Source organism: Brienomyrus brachyistius, unplaced genomic scaffold (assembly GCF_023856365.1).
Source record: "Brienomyrus brachyistius isolate T26 unplaced genomic scaffold, BBRACH_0.4 scaffold72, whole genome shotgun sequence".
In the NCBI taxonomy this organism is placed as follows: domain Eukaryota; kingdom Metazoa; phylum Chordata; class Actinopteri; order Osteoglossiformes; family Mormyridae; genus Brienomyrus; species Brienomyrus brachyistius.
Genome location: NW_026042347.1, coordinates 1,228,908 through 1,249,993, shown reverse-complemented (window position 1 = coordinate 1,249,993; position 21,086 = coordinate 1,228,908). Strand labels below are relative to the sequence as shown.

The 21,086-nt window shown below is 46.5% G+C and overlaps 1 pseudogene; it reads right to left on the bottom strand.

Annotated features, from left to right (window-relative positions):
• Window positions 1-21,086, bottom strand: part of LOC125726469 (intersectin-2-like) — a 42,556-nt pseudogene that overhangs the window by 9,956 nt on the left and 11,514 nt on the right.

Here is a 21,086-nt window from a genome sequence, read left to right as displayed (position 1 = left end):
CCTCGTGCATACTTTGTCTTACCACCGAACTGGTTTGGAGTGTGCGCTCTTATTTTTGTTTCAGATCACACCTTCCTGATAGCACAGGAAAGTAAAACTTTCTTCAGAAGCAGGAGAAGGCGTTCGATATCAATACAACCCCATGATAGTGTGTGGGGAACCGACGTGCCCGCTGAACATAAATTGTGGGGAACAGGCAGTAAAGTTATGCTGGCCCTGTTCCCTGGGCTAGGAATTGGAAAACTCATGCTATGCGTAGAAACTCTAAATTATAGACTAGGTCTATTTATGAATGATTCGATACTGATTAACCAAAAACAAAATGAACAATTAGACATAACCAGACAGATGGTAATCCAGAATCGTATGGCATTAGACCTACTGACAGCCGCACAAGGAGGAGTATGTGTCCTCCTGAACCAAACGTGCTGCACTTACATTCCTGACAATGTGCACTCACCCAATATGACATCTGCCTTAGACCGCCTCCGAAACTTACAAAAAGTGATGACCATGGACAGTCGACCGCAGTCCTCCTCATCCTGGTTAGACTGGTTTATTACAGGAACATGGTGGTCAATACTGATGAAAACATGCCTACCTCTTCTTTTGTTTTTCATTTTATTTTTCTGTTGTTTTATTACTGTTATACCATGTTTGAAAATGTTTATTAATCAAGCTCTTAATGCTGCTTTTCGGACACGCAGTACAATGTTTCTCTCCCTTACCCAAACTATAGAGACAGAGCCTGTTTCCAGCGATGGCGATGAAGAAGACATATAATTCATAATGACGGCCGAGCCGAAAGCACCCGTGCAGGGCTCGGACCTGAAGAAACGGAATTAAATGTTTTCCAGGATAATGACAATGTGGTCTAAATGAAGGTTGTACCTAAAGTGCTTTTGCAACTTCTACAATGTTGATGCTTCTGATCATACTGTCATGATAAACAGGAGGGACTGTTAGGTTGAAGAAACAGTTGTTAATCATTTCTGTATGATCAGCAATGAGTGTAAATATATATGTATACGTTATTTCTTATCTTCTAGCCACATACTCTTAGCTATTGTACTCTAAGTAGGTGGTTAACAGCTGCCTACTTAGATAAGAATCTCACTTCCCTCTCTTGCGCCCCCCATTGACTATAAATAAAGAAGCCAAGGGGAACCACCCTTTGTAACACATTCTGCTGTAGTTTGCATTGCAGAGAGTGTGGGTACCCTTGCAAGTAAAACTGTAACCTGTGTGTGTCTCGTAAATGTGGAGTTGGGGTGGAAACGCCGGGCGCTTTCCCCAACACTCACTCTTCTGCCTGAAGTTTTTGCATTTCATTGGTATTTAACTCCAGCAAAACAGCACATTCTTTCTTGTATTTGCTGACCATGATGATGGTCACAACCATTATCATTTGGTCCCCAAAGGAATTGACACGAACTGCATCTTTGGCAGGGCAAAGTCATACGTAGCAGCAACCCAAATTGAGCTAAATCCAAGGCAAATTGGATGAGGCTAATTCGTCATGCCTCCCACATCGCACACTGAAGGAGGGACCACGGGTGACAATGTGCAGGACTTACGTTCTTTATGATGAGTGGATAGCGGGTGATTCTCTGCATAGGCTTCAGCAGGAAGCTGGACAGTGGCATACCTTTACACCGGTGATCTGTAGCGATTTTCTGAGAGAGAGACACACACACACTTAGGAGTCAGAAACCCTAGCCTACGTCCTTATCTAAAGCACCACTCTAAATTTCAGTCTAGGTGCTTTAGAAGAGTTGAGTCCAGAGGTCTCATAGAACATAGTATTGGCCCGCAAGATATCTTTGTAATTCATTTCAGAAGAAAATAAAGAACAGTTCAACATCCATTTAACCCGCTACCGCTTTTTCACTGAGGACATTTGGACGGCTGCAATTCTCCCGCTTACCGATCGCTCTGGAACAGCCTTTAACAATGAACTATCTACCCCTCCCATTTGTTCCAGGGCTGCTGCCCACCATTCCTCACCTTGAGGAAGTCCTTGAACTCGGGTTCCTTGTCAGTCTTTTGTTGCAGCAGGGCTGCACCGTTAAGCTGGCAGCTGCAGAAGCGGATGTAGGCCTGCATGTGCGAGAGCTCCGAGGCCAGGATGTCCCCAATCATCTGCACCGGCATCTTCTCGCCACCCGTTTTCTTCCTCACCCTCAGTGCCCTGCCATTCACAAACACAATCACCAAAACCGCAAAGGCCGCCAAGTCCAGTACCAAGCAATTTCTTCGTAAAAGTTCAGGTGAGTTTCAAAAACAGAATGCTGGCCAGTGCCATTCTCAACAAACATTCCAGTCAGTTCTTTAAGTGCAAAAACTGTGCAGCCTGTTTTGTTATTATCCATCGACTGCATAGATAATTCCTTTTCCTGGCACTTCTCTATTTCTGGGACTTCACTCTGCCTATGACATTTGCTGTTGTGGGACACGATACTCGCAGTTCGTATTCCTAGAGCAAGGTGGCAGCATCGGATCACGTTTCATTCCCAAGAATTTCAGCTACCAAGAAGAAACAAGCTTGTGGAAAGACACACTTGTGAAGTTTGGTGTTGGACATAATCAGGTCCTTCCAGTTGACGAAGATCATGGCCATTTCAACATCTGTCAGGCGTCCCGACTCAGACATGGGCTTGTAAAACACCTGGAGAAAAAAAAATGAGAGACGGGCAAAGTTGGAAAGGGTTAGTAAAGGTTAAGAGGGATAACAAAATGTTAGGGAAAATAAGTTAAACATGTTCTGGCACAAAAACCTACACTCAAAGCCCTATACATGAGATCCATGACAAGAATATAAAAACTCAAAACTGCAAATGCTTAAAGCAGACTGAAGTGCAAAGACCTCACGGGGGCCCCACTGCAGATCATACCTCCAGGACCAGCTGAAGGTCAGCCATGTATCGCTCCTCCGTCTCAATGAGCTCGTGGATGTAACCCTGTCGCTTCCTCTCCTGCGGACTCATGGTGTCCAGGCTGGTCAGGTCAGCACACCCTGCAGGGTCGGGGATGACGGGGGTGGGGGTGGGAGTGGGGGGGGGGGCAGCCGCGGTCAGCAGCTGTCTTGCGTGGCCCCAAACATGTGGCTAAACCACTGGCTTGAGAAGCCGCTACCCGGAGCTGTCGCTAAGTCACTGCGCGAGAACAACCCTCCCGTCCGTCTTACCTTTTGCTGAAAATTCAGATGCGCGCAGACGCTGAAACTCCATTGGGTAACTTTCAATACGCCTTTTTGCATGAGCCTCATCCCCAAGCCTTAAAAACCGCAGCCAGGTTTCCTCTCTCGAACCCATTTTGCCTGGGACTGTAACCATCCTAGTGCTTAGCTTCTTGAATAACCTGGTCCTGGATATATATATATATTAGACGCTAATAACCAAACCTCACACCATCCTTGTGTAAGACAATGACTTGCCAAAAAAAAGCAGGTGCTTTTTAAGCAAATCCTTTATTTTCACGATAAATGTACATATGTATAATTTGAGGCACATTTTCAAAGTAACACAGCTTGGGAACTTTAACACAGACAAACTGACTTGACTACTGCCAATGCACTGTGGGTAAATTCCCAGTGGGGCCAAATGAAACCTCAAACTGCATAGACTGTTTAACAATTAATGCAAGGGATTCATTCAAAATGCATCTCTCTTGCCAGCAGCATAAACAGATTGCAAATTTGCATAAACAGAGCAAACCTTTAATTGCTTGCAAAATGTTTTCCAAGTAGAGGATATTTTTCAGCTGTTAAATACCTTATTCAGACATTTCTATGCCTTACTGCAAGTAATCACACATATTGTAGACTGAGCACACAATATCACAGTCATCCATTTTTTTTTCATTAAACTGCACTTTCATATAAAATAAAATAAGTCAATACAACTAAGAGTAAAATCTGGGCAAACCAGGTTACATTCAAAATGCTTGTAGTTTTACTACAAAGTGCCGCAGCAGTGATGATTTCTTGAACACTGAGGCACAGAGAGTTTCACCCTGATGTGAGAGCAAAAGACCACACTTTATAAACCACCAAATCTGCCATTTTTATCCTTAACCGAGTAATACGATTCTTTAGCATTTGTTCCAAGGACATTGTCAACACATGAATTTACCTCTGGCTAATAGTTACACTGGCATGGACCAAATAGTCAGCAGGCACCATGCAGAAGGATAATCTTCAGAGTCTAAACCTTAGTGACCAAAAAAAGAATTAGCCCATCTAACATCTGAATTTTATCAATAACCAAATAATCAATGGTATCTAACTGCAAGGCAGATTTTCATTTTAAGTTGCATGAAAAAGCAAAGTGTGAGGCTCAGTGGGCTAAAGCCTCGTTTTTCGCCCAGCCTCAGTACATCTGCGGGTCCTTCAGCAAGGCCCTTAACCCCCAGCTCCCTGGATGCTGCTATGGGTGGCTACCCTTTGCGGCCAGCTTGCTGTCACTTACAGAAAGCAAACTGGGGGTGGCGTAAAGAGAATTTCCCCATAGGGCTCAATAAAGTATCAATTATTATTAAATAAAGACATGTATCTTAGTTATAACTAGTTTTTAAACTTGTTAGAACCCAGAAACCGCAAAACATGTACTGTTAAACACCAGCAGGCCTTGTTTCGTTAAAGGTTATGCATATAATTACCTGAATTAACCACTCCATCTTGGTGGGGGGGGGGGCATTTACATTGACGTTACCTCCCTAAGGTCACTTAAAGCAAAAAAAAATATATTCTAAAACATTTCCAGTATTATGGCAGATCAGCTGAAAACTCACAGCATCCTGGTCCAAACCCCCTCAGGCGGGAAAGCGGCAGACACTGCACCGGGGCACTAACAGGGCAAACCAAAGTCCACCAAAGCCCGCCGCGAGTGTTCGGAAAAAACAGCAAACAGTGAAGCAAGGACCCAGAACTTTGACCCTCGAATGGCTCACCGACCCCCACATAGGGAAAAGATGAAGGCTGCAACCAGTGTATGACTGCCTGCTTGAATACCCTTCCACTCCATACATTATAACAAATAACACCCTCAAAATACACAACTACATGTAAGGCAACAAAGGTTTCCCCTTAGTCTAGGTATGTATGACGAATATTCTACACACTATACCCATAGGCAAAACACAGTACTTAAAGAAGTACGTAAACAGCCAGTAATCGTTGAAGCTCATGTGTCGCCGTAGGCAAGCTACACCACCAGGGCCCCCTGTCTGCGACAAAGTGATATTGGCTGGCTAAGGCAGCGCCTCACCAAAAGATGGCACCCCAGGTGGCTGCCTATGTCACCTAATGGGTTGACCAGCACTGAGCACAGTACTATAGCTAAAGCCATGGGATTTCGTAGAGGGAGAGGATTAGGGTTAGGGTTAGGGTTAGGGTTAGCAGGGTTAGGGTTAGGGTTAGGGTTAGGTTTGCACTCATGGGGTTGGCAAAAAAAACCTACCAATGGAAAGCATGTGTCTGTGTACATGTGAATTCATACTGTGAACACACGCACACACACTTATGCAATTACCCAACGGTACGTAGCCCATAACTGAACTACAAGCTAAGCGTAAACGCACCGTTGCCTGCACAGATTATCCCAGATTTTCCATCTGCGCAGTAACATTCAGATATAACTGTCAGTGAGAGACGTTTTAACAAACAAACAAAAAAAAGTTAGGATACTCAATTGCACTTAGGGTAAAAAGCCATTTTTGAAAGAAAAATATGTTTTAAATAGTTAATGACTATGACTCTACATACCTTCACGCTCTCCCAAAAAGCTGTTTAAATGATATGCTTTATACTTTAAATATGGCATCAGCATCTATCACTGGCATTGTAATTGCTTTGCATCATAAGCAAGAACAATTTTAAAGACTAAAAACATGAATATAAAAATTACAGAGGGGGGCACTTGCTGTTGGACTGGTAGGTGTGTGGGACCTGCTTCAACACATGAGGAAAAAAATTTAAATAATAATAATAATAATAATATTAAAGCAGAAGTAAAAGAAAGTGAATTTGATGAGAAGGCAGGCCCTATCCAGCGAGGAAGCATTGACTGATATGGAGCACCTAAAGGGTATCTGAACAGCTCTGAGAAGCTGTGGAGGAAGAGGCAACGATGCCGTCCTACAAGAACAACACAGATAGAGGGAAAGATGGAGGGAAAGGTGGGGGGGAAAGAAGGGAAAGATGGCAGGAGAAGAGTGTAAGGAGGGTGGACGGATGGATGGAAGGAGAGGAGTGCTTCTCTGAAGCACAACTCTGAGAAGAAACCCAGTCCTAATAGGCGGATGGCAGAAGAGAGAGTATGCACGCCATGATGTGGAAACTCATCGACCCTCTCATCATGGTTTTTTATGAAGACATTTGCCAATACCAGGTAGTATCTTTCAAACTGCCCTACTTCACATCACCAGGCCTCCCATGAGGTCACCAATGAATCATTTCTTATCTGTGTTTAGGTTTCCCCTGCAGCACACAGCTACTGCAAACTCTCTCGATTCATCTTTGGACACAAACCATTTCTGTTCAGAAAGTCAGACCCAAGCAGGAAGCCAAACCGTAGCCTTGGTAGAGCTGCAGTCAGCAGGAGAACAGCCCTTTGAGAGACCCATACAATGCAGGTGGGCACTGTAACGTGGGTCAACTTTTACCCGAAGGTCACTTTCCACCTTAGATTTTGGAACTACCGCTCTCTCATTTATTGCCAACAGCATGAAACACTAGGCTGCAAACTTTGTATCTTAAGACATTTGCAACTATCAACAAGACAAACAAATATTACTTGGGGGGGGAAAAAAATTAAACTTACATTGTTGACTGGGATCGGACTCCGTGGTCATCTTGACGTAATTGGTGGGGAACAAGCCGACGACGCCATTCAGCTCCCCTTTCCACCAATCAGCATCGTCCTTGTTCAGCACATTGATCAGTTGACTTTTGGAGAAGCTCATCTCATCCTCGTTGCCCGCCTTGTAGTCGTACATGGTGATGACCTGGCAAACTGAAGGAACAGCCAACATGTAGGAAAGGCTGTTACGGAAGATGCAGACGGAGATCATCGCAGATCTTGGCATGTGATGCTGTTGATCTTACTTGGAACTGGAGCTGGTGTGGACTTCCCACTGGTGGGGCCCAAGAGCTTGACGTGGGAGGCGGGGAACCATCCGTTCTGGCGTTTTTTACCCCTAGCCTGGACAGATACAAGACAAGAGGTTCCTCATCAGGACATACATGCCAACCTAATTTAGGACAAATGCATCTGACCTGAGAGAGACCCGCAACTCAACTTCAATGCCTCCTCCCAAAAACAGCCCAGGATTAGACCTCATTATGGGCGGCCTCCACATTTGATTAACGTCACTATCATGACAACACGGGTCCACAGACCTGCAGAACCCCTTGCCACCACCCAGATGGGTTCTTGCCCTGGATGAGGATAAGCTGTCCCGGGGCCAGGCTCAGCTGCTCCGCTCCGGTGGCCGTGTACGCAGTCGTCACTTGGGCAACCTCTGTCATACACATTCACAAATGAATGCGAACGCAAACAAGCACACGTGTTCAAGGTAGATAGAGCTTCGCAACAGTCGGCACTCGCAAAGACTATTGAACACAGCTGTGTTTCATCTGTATACAGGACACAGCCTAGCTGCAGATGCACCAGCATCAACGGAAAGGCAAAGATAAAGGTGTGTGGTGGCTGCCAGTGAATTTCTTGGCTCTTTACTGAGTGGTGACTGTGGGATCCCGCATCCTTACCTGGCTTTTTGCCGACTCCACCTGACTTTCCAGTGGTGCTATATGTCTGTAGACAGACACACATATTGGTAGAGGTCAGAGTAGCAAAAGTTAGCCTGTCATGATTTATTATTTATAGACAATAAACTCTGCAGTTTAAGTATCTCTGAGAAAAGTCGTTCATGACAATTTACTTCAGATTCCTTTGGCGTTACGTAGTTGGAGGGGAAGACTCCACTCCTGTCTCCGATGTACCCTTTCCACCAGTCCCCTTCTCTTTCCGTCACAACGACGGTGTCTCCTTCGTTGAAAGTGAGGTCTCCTGACTCTGGGCTTTCATAGGTATATAAGGCTACATACTCTGATTGGATGAGAGACAGAATGGCCAAATGATTTTTAACTGCCACAAAACCTGCCTTCTGATTAGACAGAAAATCAACGGTCAACAGCCAGTGACAAAATCCGGCTTTCTCCTTTTCGACAATGGCCTCTCACACCAGACCCTGTTTCAAGGTTACTTCTGACATGCTAGCAGCAATACCATTAATATCAAGATGATTAAAAGGTACGCAAGAGAAGTCAAGATGACAATATGCTAGATTACAGATGGCCAAACAAAGTGAAGAGTAGTGACTGGCTAAAATGGAATGTTGGGTATCAAAGAAAGACACAATGTATGCAAAATGCGCTTCTGCTTAGCTTAATTTAACTTCTTTTCATTCAAATTCTTCCCTGGAAAAGAAACTTACCTTCTTGTAGAGTATTGTCAGGGTTATTGAACTCATCCACAGAAGAATATAGGGGTCTGGCAAAATAAAGTGAAAAAAAATGGATCGGCGATTCTGCTCATACGCATTTTTCAATAGAAAAAGAAAAAAATCCCTTACAAATTGATCTCGCTTATCTCAACCAATAATATAAGCACAAAAACATCACAATAGCATTCATAAGTGTTGAGTCAATCAGTCAAACCAAATTTACCATACTAAATCTAGCACATTTTCTCAAACATGTCACAAAGAAAAGGCAGGGATTATTTAAAATCACTCCTAGATGCCTGCCCCGAAAAATGCAAATCAAATACCACTTCAGTAATAAATACGTAGAAATATGGAATTAGAATAAGGAAATGGCTCAGTAAATGACCACCAGCTGACAGGCTTTGGTCTGAGCAGAACCAGAACCCTTCTGCAACCTCCCGAGGAACCGCCAAGAGTGTCACTTACTCATTCCGGCTCAGCCCTGCACCCCATTCAGCTCCCCCAGCCACCAGTTTTCCTGCTGCTCCAGCACCGTGATGATGTCATCCTTGGAGAAGTTCAGGTGGTTGTCCGTCTTGGCCGTCCAGGAGCACAGCGCTTGCACCTGGAGGCCACTTGCCACCTGACAACGCAGAAAACATGTCTGTCAGCCGGGACACCACTCAGGAAACAAGATCTGATCTAGACGTACTTGAAACTACCTTAAAAATCCCCCCAAAAATGGACATTTTGATAAATGTTAACATGAAAGTTTACCAACTTATGAATATACCTAGAAAGTTAACACTCTCGTGCATACATGGTACATCTCAGTGTATTGTTATATATGTGCAAACACATGCACAAATATGACCAAAAAAACAACATATATACAAACTACACTATTAGCAAACATAGTTGACTTGTTTATGGCGATAAAATCATGCATTTGTGTTGGGGGCCCCTTGCTGGCCACAAAGTCACCACCTTGTGGAGGGGCCCCAAAGTGGCTTTTTAAATGGGTCCCCAGAAACAGCAAACCTGCTTCTGATTGTTATATATAAATAAAGAAAAAGCATAGTACAGAACAAAATACTGCAGTAACGTGCAAGACAGTCGCAGAAGCAGTTGAAGGCTTCTGAACAGACATGGTTCAGATGCAGCCATGCAAACAGGCCACAGACTCACTGGCACATAAATACGCATAGGCATGCAGTGGAAATACAGAAAAAGAACACGACCGATCGGGTGGGGCCAGTTCTGAATTCTCACTCGAGACAGTTACGGTATTCTTCAGGTAGGGGGCGCTCCCAGGATAACTACCTGTCCATACTCCATAGAGGCAGAGCCTGGAGGGTGGGTGGGAGTGAAGGCAGAGTTCTGCCCTGCCCCCCCAGGAGTGCTCTGTCCTGCTGGGAAGGTACTGGAATTAGCCTCCGCCTTGCTGAAGTAGGGACAGACCAGGAGAAAACGGTCAGTGAGACCCACATAAGCATTCAGATATGACACAGGACCAGTTTAGATGCTGGACACCAAGGGGCAACATTACCTTGCAGAGACTGAGGTAGATGCAGTTGTGGGCATCAGAGCCTGCTTGGTGCTGGCCGCAGATTCCGGTTGGCTGTGCTTCTCGACGTAGCTCTCAGGGAACCAGCCCATCTTGCCCTGGTAGCTGCCATACAGCCAGCCCTGCTCGCCTTCCGTCTTCTCGTCCACCTGCGGACTCAAGGCGATTGGTTAAGGGCTACCACATGACACACATGGGCGTACTATCCAAAACCAGGTCACGACTGGCCAGAAAACACCCTAAAACATATGAAAGGAGAAATGTGCCATTAATAAATTAAATATGTCTACATGTTTATTTATTTTGTCACAGGGGCACTTGTACCCCTCTGTCCTCCCCCCCCCAAAAAACTGCTCCTTGTTGCACTTTATGGTGAACAAAAGGATTCTAGATCTAACTGTAAAACACCCGAAAAGGATTCAGAAAAAAAGAGCTAATCAGGCACCAGGGCAATGATTCAGCACATTTAATTTATGGTACAAACAGATTAACATATGGGGGTGCACTCTGTATACCTCAATCAAGCTGTCCGTGTCAAAGGTGAGCTCGTCCGCGTTCCGTGCTGTGAAGGGGTACAGGGCTCTGTAGGTTGTCAGGGAGGCCGATTTCCTGTGTGTTGACTTGACGGGTCTCAAATTCCCTGCAACGACAGTGAGTCAGTCACCTCCTTGTGTGACTGTTCTTCAGAACGCTGTGTCACTAATGACGCACTGCAGCTATTGAACCAGCACACGACACCTCGGGTCTGCTGATGGGACACTTGCATTTGGAGGCTGATGAAGAAACTGTACAAACCCCACCGCTAATGGTAGCTTTACGTGTCTGAGATTGTGATTTGTCACTGCGTTTCCACACCTCCCGAAGGGGGCTGCATCGAGGCCATAATCCTTACCTTTTCGCTCCTCTAGGCCCCTGATCAGGGCCGACAGCTTCTCATGAATGTCTGTCTTGCCTAAATTGTGCTGCTGCTGCTGCTTTTGCTGCCGGGCCTCTTCCTCCCGCTGTCTGGCCACGGCCTCCTCCTCCTGTTGCTTTCTCCTCCTGTCCTCCTCTCGCCGTCTCTCCTCTTCCTGTCTCTTCTTCTCCTCCTCCAGCCTCCTCCGCTCCTCCTCCTGTCTCCTCCGCTCCTCTTCCTGTCTCCTCCGCTCCTCTTCCTGTCTCCTCCGCTCCTCTGCATCCCTGACAGCAGCTATCTGAGCCCGCTGACGTCTTCTCTCCTCCTCCTCCCTCTCCAGCTCCTGCTCCTCCTCCTTCTTCCTTCTGTTCTCTTCCTCTTGCCTCCTTCTCTCTTCCTCCTGCCTCCTCCTCTCTTCCTCAAATCTCTTTTTCTCTTCTTCCAGTCTTTTCCTCTCCAGCTCTAGCTTCCTTCTCTCTGCCTCCACCTTTCTCCGCTCCTCCTCTTGCCGCCTCCTCTCCTCTTCCTTCTGCCTCCTCTCCTCCTCCGCCCTTTTATGTTCCTCTCGCCGCCTCTCCTCCTCTATCCTCTTCTCCTCCTCCCTCTTCTGGGCTTCCTCCTGCCTCCTCCTCTCCAGCGGCCCGGCGGTTCCGCTCAGCCTGCTCCTGAGCGGCGCGCAGTTTGGCCCGGAGTTCACGCTCACGTTCTTCCTCCTCCTTCAGCTTGGCCTCCCGCTCCTCCTGGATCCTCCTCCGCCGCTCCTCCTCCTCCCGCTCCAACTTCACACGCCACTGCCGCTCTTTCTCCAGCTTGGCTTGCCTGTGAATGACATGATGCATCACATTGAAGCTGAATTTGGCCCAGCACCACATCATGGCCCTTCAATCACGTGATGCAGCTATATTTTCTTTAAACAAACCATCAAGGTCACGTCATCCATTCAAATTTAATGCTTTAACTGAACTTTGTCACACTGGGTCTGTAATTGACATTAAAATTGCTCTTAGCCATCTGACATGTTCTGACATTATGTAGGTGATGTGTTGACCCACTTAAAAATAGAAAAACAAACAAAAAATAAGTAAAAGGGAGCTCTGGATCCCCAAGGACCAGCTTGGGAAGCACAGTGTTAAAGTGATATTAAAAAGCGATTTAGGACAGGTCAGTCACCATTGCAGGGAAACCAAACCTGGCACCATGACAGCCAACAGAAATGCAAAAACGACAACAGAGCATGCAGGCCTTGCAGGAGGCCTAGCTCACCTGACCGCCTCCTCCTCCTCTCTCTTCCTCCTCTCCAACTCCAGTTCTCGCCTCCGCTGCAGGTCACATAGCTTGTCGGCCTTGACCTGCCGCAGTCTGTCCAGGACCTGCTGCTGCTTGGTCTGGCTTTCCCGGAGCTCCTGTGGGAAGGGACCGGGCCCGCACCACCATTAGCGCAGAGCACCAAGCCACACCGCCAACCACCACTCGCTATACAAGGTACAGACACCAGATCCAATTCAGAACACACGGGATTCTGGGCCATAGATTATGGATGTTTTGAGGCTTCACTTCTCCACTTTATTCTATTTACAAATGCTACTGGCCCCTGTACAGCACACTGGGCTAACTAGAGGCAAGCCACAACATTGATGCCTTTCTACCACCAGTAATGCCTCCTCACCTTGATGTCCACGTTGTACTGGTCCATCTCCGACAGTTTTGCCACGGTATCCTTCTCCAGCACATCCAGCTGCTCCTTGAGTTTCCGACAGACGATGTCCTTCTCAGTCACGCCCCTCTTTACGGAGGAAAGTGTCGGACCTGTATACAGAAACACTACCTCTAAGCAAGACCCTTCACCTGCAATTGCTTCATCCTGGGACTGACAATCTACATCTAAGCCCGGCAAGGAAGTCCTCCAACTTGCAGGGAAAACTGCAAGGGGGTTGGTGGCAGGGTTGGCACTCCAGCCACCGGAAAAAAATGTACACTGTTCCATTCCATTCGGACTAGTGTGATGCTGAGGTGTCACCCGCTGCACGACTACACTCAGGTTCTCATCCCTGAGGTGGTTCGTGTGGAGGGTGCAGCAACGCGCTGTATCAGCAGGGGGCCCTTACATTAACAACCCTAAGTGCACCTCGAGGTTATATGGTAAGTATTTTCTTGTTGACATGTGAGAGGGAGGGCTGTGACAGATAACCTGGCCCCCACAATCCCCCACTCCACCCAAACCCTACAGAGCCGAGATGAGTTGGTAGCCGACTTGTGCCCAGAACTTCTGGAAACTCCTGTACTGCTGGAAAAGCCTTCCAGGGGGGGTTACATCTGAAAGCTGGCTGAAAGAACGCCAAGATTCTGCATTGCTGTCATCGAAGCAAAACTGTCGACTGCCTCCAAGCCTTTTACTCTAAGGTGAATAATGTAGCTAAAATATAAAGATGTATTACAAGTGGGTGCATCCAAACTTTTGTCTGGTAGTGTACACCTACATTTTAGAAGCACAAGAAGCATGTACCACCCATGTGCCACCATGACATTTAAGTACTTCAAGAATGACTGCAGGGGGGGGGGGGGGGCGCCAGGTAACGCAGGGAGAAGCAGGGAGATCAGACTCACCAGACCTACTGTTCAGCCCCATGTTGCATAGGATCTCCTTGCATCTCTGCTGCTCCACAATCAGCTGAGAATGTTTCCTCTGCCCCTCCTGCACAAAAACAGGCCAAACTCCCTCAGAAAGCTGGAGAATCCTGAAATAAACCCTCCCTGGAAACTTCACCCTATCTATCTATTGCTTTTATAGTAAATTCCCCCCCAAAAAAACTGCACATTCTCCAGGAAAGGTGTGAAGAACAGTCTCTCCCTTGGTTGCCAAAATCTGAAGACTGCTAATCAGACAGGAGTGGCACAGCAGACATAACGCCAGATCACATGGAAAAAGAACCGTGTTGAATCTATTTATCAGTGTTGCAGCTGGTGCTCGTCCCATAGCTGCTGGGATCTTGGACGGCAGCGGAGGAAGGCCGCAGACCTCAAGCTGCCGCTGCAGGGCGTTGACCTCCAGCAGGCAGCTGTCCTGCTTCTGACTGATCAGTTCCAGCTCTCCCTTCTGGATGCTCCTCTTGCTCTGGACGTCCCTGAGTCGGTCAGAGATCTGCTTGTGCTTGTCTCTCTGAAATTAAACAGTGGTCTTATGAGTCCTGAGGGCGGGAATATTGTCGCTGTGGACACAAGCATGTGTACCATTGACATCTGAAAGGAAAACGTGCGTCTCTGATAGTGCGATTTCAACAGCTGGCTGTTCCTCGTTCCTGAAGGGGAATGCAGTCGGTCGGGGCAAACAGGTGCAGGACGGCCTGGTCCTCACCACAGCCTCCAAGCTCCTCTTCTTGGCCTTAAGCTTGATGATGTCCTCTTGTTCTTGGTTCCTCTGATTCAGCAGCTCCTGTCGCCTCCTCCGCTCCCACTCCATCTTCCTCTGACGCTCCAGCTCCTGCTTAGCAGCCTGCAGGGACACACACATGATCACGACCAAACACACACACACACACACACACACACACACACACACGCGCTAATCACAGGTCGCACACGTTCACACACAAGCTAAACCAATAACCAAATACATGCTGTCAAACCTTCCCAGCCATTCAGAGATGTACATAAACGGAGTTTCACCAGTAAACTAGTTTAATTAGTTATAATGCTGTATTTGCCCAACACAGGGTTACAATAATGAAGTTTTATTAACTTCCAGCCAATTATCACAGGGGGGCCTGGAGTCTATCCAGGACAGCACAGGGCACCAGGCTGGGGGGGTACACCCTGGACGGGATGTCAGCCCATCGCAGGGCACAAAACATGCACTTACACTAGAACCTCGCACTGCAGAGAATTTAAAGGCACCAGACCACCTAAGGGCATGTTTTTGGAGGAAGGCCACACAACACTGGGAGAACATGGAAACTCTCAAAGAGTGGAGGTGGGATTCCAACCCCCAGCTCTGAAAGGTATGAGGCAACAGTGCTGGTGAATCGCCAACAACATTAATTTGCTAAACCCAAATGTGATTGGCTGGGACTGGACCAATGACCAAAGAGCGACTGCCTAACCCCAAGTACAATGCTAGCATTCCATACTAGAAAGACTGACCTCCTTGCGTTCCAGCTCCTTTAAGCGCTCTTCCTCCTTCTGCCATTCCAGCTCGCGTTGCCTCTCCAGCCGCCGCTCCTGCTCCTGTTGCCGCCTCCTCTCCTGCTCCCGCGCCTCCTGCTCACGCCGCTCCTGCTCCTCTCGGGCCTTCTGGGCCCGCCTCTCTTGCTCGCGCCGCTCCTGCTCCTGTAAGACCTGCCGCCGCCTCTCCAGCTCAGCGTTTCCCCGCTGGAAGTTCTCCTTTAGCTTGTCCTCGAACGAAACTGCAAGGAGGGCCATGCACACGCACACGTGGTAACCATGGCAATAGGGGCAGTGACCTTTGACCTCCTGCAATTCAATGTGAATCAGGTGATTCTTTGTAAAGATACTAAGAACGGCACATCACTAACACTTGTGTCACCAAAAACATTCACTAGCTGAAGGTGCCTGTCTTTGTGTGTGTGTGTGTGTGTGTGTGTGTGTGTGTAAATCCGTCTGTCCGTTCTACTAATGCTACCATTACTCTTTGTCTTCTGGGGTGGTTCAACTTGAATTTCTTCAGGGACGATGGTGCGATTCAAAGGAAGCAATTCCCCCTGCTTCCCCGTTCTGCAAAATACAACATGCCTCCGTGTAGGTAGAAGGTGCTAGAACCTGAGACTCTGAGTCAGGCTACACAGGAACAACCACCATACAGCTTCCCGTGCTCACTCATCAGGAGTCCCTTAGCTGGGCTCAGTCGAAGTATCTCAGTGTATGGGGACACTCTCCCTTTCTGTAACAAAGCCTCCTAGCCTGTGATTCCAGATGGGTCAATGTCCAGCCTGACACAGCATATTCAACCCCCCCGCCTTTCCCCATTCATTACATATAACTATGGAAAAAAGTTAGAGACCATAGCACCAATTTTTGTTTCACTCAGTTCTCCTTTATGGGTATGGATCTGTGAATAATGTTTTTTTTTCTTTTGCAAACTGCAGCCTGGTTCTTTCCTGCTTCTCATTAATGAAGGGCTTCTTCCTTGCTTTATGGGACTTCAGCCCTGCTTCTATGAGCCTGTTATGAACTGTCCTAGCAGTGCACCTCACACCTGCACTTAACGTTTCCACCAAGTACAGGTCACTTGAGGTCATGATTCATGAGGCACTGTCGGATAAGTGAACGGGCATCTCAAGCATTGGGAAGTCGTTTCCACCCTTTACCTGGCTGCTTTCTGGCCTTTCTCAGTGTCTCCCGTTTCACCATATTCTTGTACACTTGCGTACTTAGAACCTGGAAGCAACCTGACGCTCAGCGTACCTTTCTGCCAGCAAAACCAGCTTTAAACAAGCAGATTTTTTTTCCAGTATAGAGTGGTCTCAATTTTTTTCCAGAGCTCTATTTACTGCTCTGCCGGGTTCACCGATTGGCCACCGGCGGCGGCTGTCTACCTGACGGAGGGGGGCACCAGGTCCCCGGGAAGCGTGAGGGGCAGCGGCTGTCCGGCCTTCGCCATGTCCACCAGGTGCATAGCCAGGATGAACTCCTCCCCTGTCAGCTGGCCGTCCTTGTCCACATCTGCCAGGTTCCTTGGGAGAACATGTGGGAAGGTCAGTAATCGAACCGGGTGCACAGATGGCGAAGACCAGCATAACTTCACCCAGACCATGAGGGGTCCAATTTAAAAACCAAACTAACCTACAAAAAAATGACAACTTACCCTGAGTTTTGTCCAACTGTAGGCTAATGCAAGTGTTCCAAGCATGTTTAAGGTATGCTAGGCTAGGCTATGAAGTTTGTTAGGTGAGCTGTAATAATAAAATGTATTCTCACCTAACAATATATTTTTTAGCAGTATTTTGAGAGACAGACATATAAAAAACAAAATGCCTTTAAATTTTTTTATTTTTTTTTAAAGCAGTGATTATTGCAGCACATTAAAAACCTGCGACACGCTTCCTATCAGTAGGATCCCATGAGTCACAACTCAGAAGTACAGACCTCCTGCCTCGAGCCGTCGCACCAGCTGCCTGACGCGTGCTAACAGGAACAGACCACTTAAGAAAAGCAACCAGCCCTGGAAATATCATGATGGCTTCTGAAATCAGCGCAGGGTCAATTGGAGCAATTAGAGGTTGTTCAGGGGACCAGCAGAGAAATCACTGCCAATCCGGGGACTTGAACTGTCGACCTTGAGGTTACAGACATATGGTCCTCACCTGTGGAGCCACACACTGCCCGCATAGAGTGGATGCTGAAAGGATTGAGCTACGTAATTTAAGAGGGGCAAATAAACCAAGCGCACCACTGCGGCCGTGAAGAATTCAGTGGACACTCACCAAACAGTGGCTAGCTGAGTCTGAATGAGCTGGGATGAGGCCAGAACGTTCCTGACCTGCACACCTGCAAGGTAGAAAAATGGCGAGGGGAATATGAGCTTCAAGCTGAACGACCTGAAAACTGTGGGGGGGGGAGGGGGGGTTCCCACCAAGAAACCACCATTAACGTACAAAATGTTTCATAATCTAGCTCCCGTCGAACACAGCCTGCAATGTCACTTGTGAGCTGTGACTCATTTAATTACTGGAGTAATTAAATCAACAGCCGGAGCCCTGAGCCTTTTACCAGTGATGCAAAAGTCTGTAATTAATGTGAACTGCTTTCCTATTATTACGAACATGCCTGACGAATCCCTGAACAAGCTTATTACAAATAACATGCTGTGTTTAATTGTCATTAAAAGGTGCTAACTGGGTTCGCTGGGGAACCTGTCAAGTGCAGAGGTGGCATCTGAATAATCTACTCCTTACACATCTCTGTTATGACTGCAACACCCACATTCAGATCATTAAAGGAAAAGCGTTTATGGCTGTTTAATGTCGTCGACACTAGAAACAAAGTTCCTCAGATCAGAGTTGAGTAGAATCAGGTGATGAAACTAGCGTCAAAATAGGCACTGTATAAAAAAGCTACAAGCATTTTAATTATTTCAAAAGTTAGCATGCTAGCCTGTTAGCATGTAAAATGCCTTGGCATGCTCAGATCAGGCTGAAAGGTTTGATCTAGGCGTATAGCAACACCCAGATTCAGAATATGGAGTAATCTCAAAACTTAGCATGTTAGCATATTAGCATCAAAACCAGATGTGTGGGCGTATCTCCGCCTAGGAATCTCGTAGAGACTAGAAACAAAGTTCCTCAGATTAGACATGATGAGAAAAGACATAAAACTAGCATCAAAATGTACAAAAAACTACAATCATGTTAACATATTAGCATCACAACCAGAAGTCGGCATCTCACCAGCCTAGGAATGCCCTAGAGATTAGAAACAAAGATCCTCAGGTCCCTGTACCCTCACCAATCGCCTCCCTAGTCTGCTACATGCACTACGTGAGCAGATCGGCTAAGGCTCCAGCACTTCCCTATCAGCGTCACGGTGCCAACCTGGAGTGTAGTACTGTTGGGGATAGCGTGATGTTTAAGTACCCACACCGTACCCCCACCCCCCGACCGAAGTACCCAGCAGTAGCAGGTGAGACGCCCCTACTCTGGAGAGAGCCTAAATAATAGAAGCAGGGTAACCACTGTACACCAGGATAGGGTAAATTGAACACATAGGCAGTTTATTCTCTGTAAGATTACTAAATTATTAGATGGAAAGAACCAAAGCTCACATAAAACAAAGGACTGCAATTACCAAATTGAGTTTCACCAACCACCTGACTCCCCTCTATTAATGAAACCCCAGCCCCAGTCACCCTACTGAGCGCTCAGTGTCTAACGGTGGAGGCTTCAAGCAAGAACTCCCGTTTACCTCCGACGGGATATTTTTTACCCTTCATATAACACGTTCGTAGTAACCTTACAACAGGACACATTCATATTAAACATGCACAACAACCTCATAACAGAAATGAACCTTATTCATTTAGCACTTTATACCACCGGCACATTGTAATAATCCGTCCGATAACATCAACACTCCCATGCGAAAGTCTGTTCAGTACATTTACTTCCAAAAATGACCGCCAGAGAAATCAGGCATCCGGGCATGCAGTTAGAACATAGCGGGCCTGCCCTGCCAGGTGGTAGCGTGCGCAGAAAATGGGGTGTGCAGCAGCGATCTTTTAAAACTCCGCTTAGTGTCCGTCACGTTAGCAGAAGTCTTCTACTTCTTGGCCAAGTTGCTGATCACCCTGATGTACATTCGCCGAAATAAACTTTATTAAATATCACCTGCGTCGTCCTTGGTACTGGAGCTGATGAGTCGTCTCTGTATAGCAGGGAAGCTACCGCGATTCCTCCAAGCTCCGGTTCCCACTGCGCGGCACCGGGAGCAGCTCTCCTCTGTCGTTCTGGTAACACACAGCAATTTCCCTTCTCCGGAGCACCAACGTGGCTCGAACCTGCCTTCAGACTAATCTGGTCCTGTGTGACTACATTAAGGAATTCTCCCTACTTACTCTACATCACCCGAACGAACCAAAAAAAAACCTCCTTTCCCCCTCTCTCTCCCGCCAACTCCACTGCCCTGCTATACGCAGCCACGTTACGTCGTGACGCACCGTCACACTTGCTTTTAAACACCTTTGAATCACGAAATAAACTAAAGTAAATCATTATCAAATTGTCCGTGACCTTACATGACAAATAAAACAAAGCAGCTTGTAAATTATAACCCTTTAACACGCTTAATTTATCCGTGCTCTTTAGCACCTTGTAGTGAGCAAAAACGTAGTCCATTTTACTCGGCAAAACACCTTACAACAGAAATATTAAACATATATACATTTACAAATCAACCTTCAAAACCCACCTTGTTCCTCATCAACCAGGAGCTAAAACCATCACTGGTATTTAAGAAATTAACCAAAAAAGAATCGTAATATAACTATTCCTTTTTCACGGAACACACCTTGCTTCGACTTCCATGAAGTTTTCCCGCTACTGTGCGGTTTGCAACACTGGTTTACGGCAGCTTGTTGTTCTATGTTCCTTCAAAATAAAAGCCGTTCTTTCACAATAAAAGGCATCACTCGTCTTATACAGTTAAACAAGGAATAACATTTGTAACTAATAAATGGAATAAACGAAATATTAATACGGTCATTTAAACTCCCACCAAATCATTAGAGCTCAAATGGGAACCAAACGGAGTGATAATGATTTCCTAATGAAGAAATGACCTGTAACCGTTGACCTGTAAACATTACATTGTATGAAAACACAGTTTACATGACAGAATAAACCTTAAACTTCAGAATGTAATTAAACAGTCTCCAATAGCAAAACCAGTTTCTGCACTGGGCGTTCCACTACAGAAGGTTTACTGTAACATTGTCCTTTGTCCATCTTCCTTTCTCCAAAACGAAGCTTTACCTTTCTTACAAGTCCATCTTTGTCAGTTGTTGTGTCCATTACACGTGCTAATCTCCATTCATTGCGTGGCAAGTCATCCATTTTCTCCATCACAACATCTCCAACCTTCAAGTTTCTCCTTGGAGAGTGCCATTTCTGTCTTGTTGCGATGTTAGACAGATACTCCTTTTTCCAACGTGACCAAAACTGTTCTGATAAATACTGCACCTGCCGCCATCTTTTCCGTGCAAATGTGCGAAATGTGAATTTGCATTTTTACAGGGTGGTTCTGTAACACTCATTAATATTCATGAGAGAATATTACTGATTGGTCACTGAATGCCTTAAACCAGGGGAGCCCAAATCCAGTCCTGGAGGGCCAGAGTCCTGCACATTTTTGGGTTTCCCCTCATTTAACACACCTGATTCATCTCCTTGTGCTGAATTATTTATGGTGGAACAGGGAAAGAGCTGAGCTACACAGGGCACCGGCCCCCCAGGACTGGATTTGGACACCCCTGCTTAGGTAGAAGAAACAGGCAGCACAAGTCGATGTTAACTGGCCAATGAGGTAGTGCCCCTCTCATAAATATTAATCAGCCAGCCAATCGTGTAGGGCTTCACTCATGAATATTAAAAAGTTCTCCTGATCCACGGTGCTAAAAGAAATTAGCGCCCA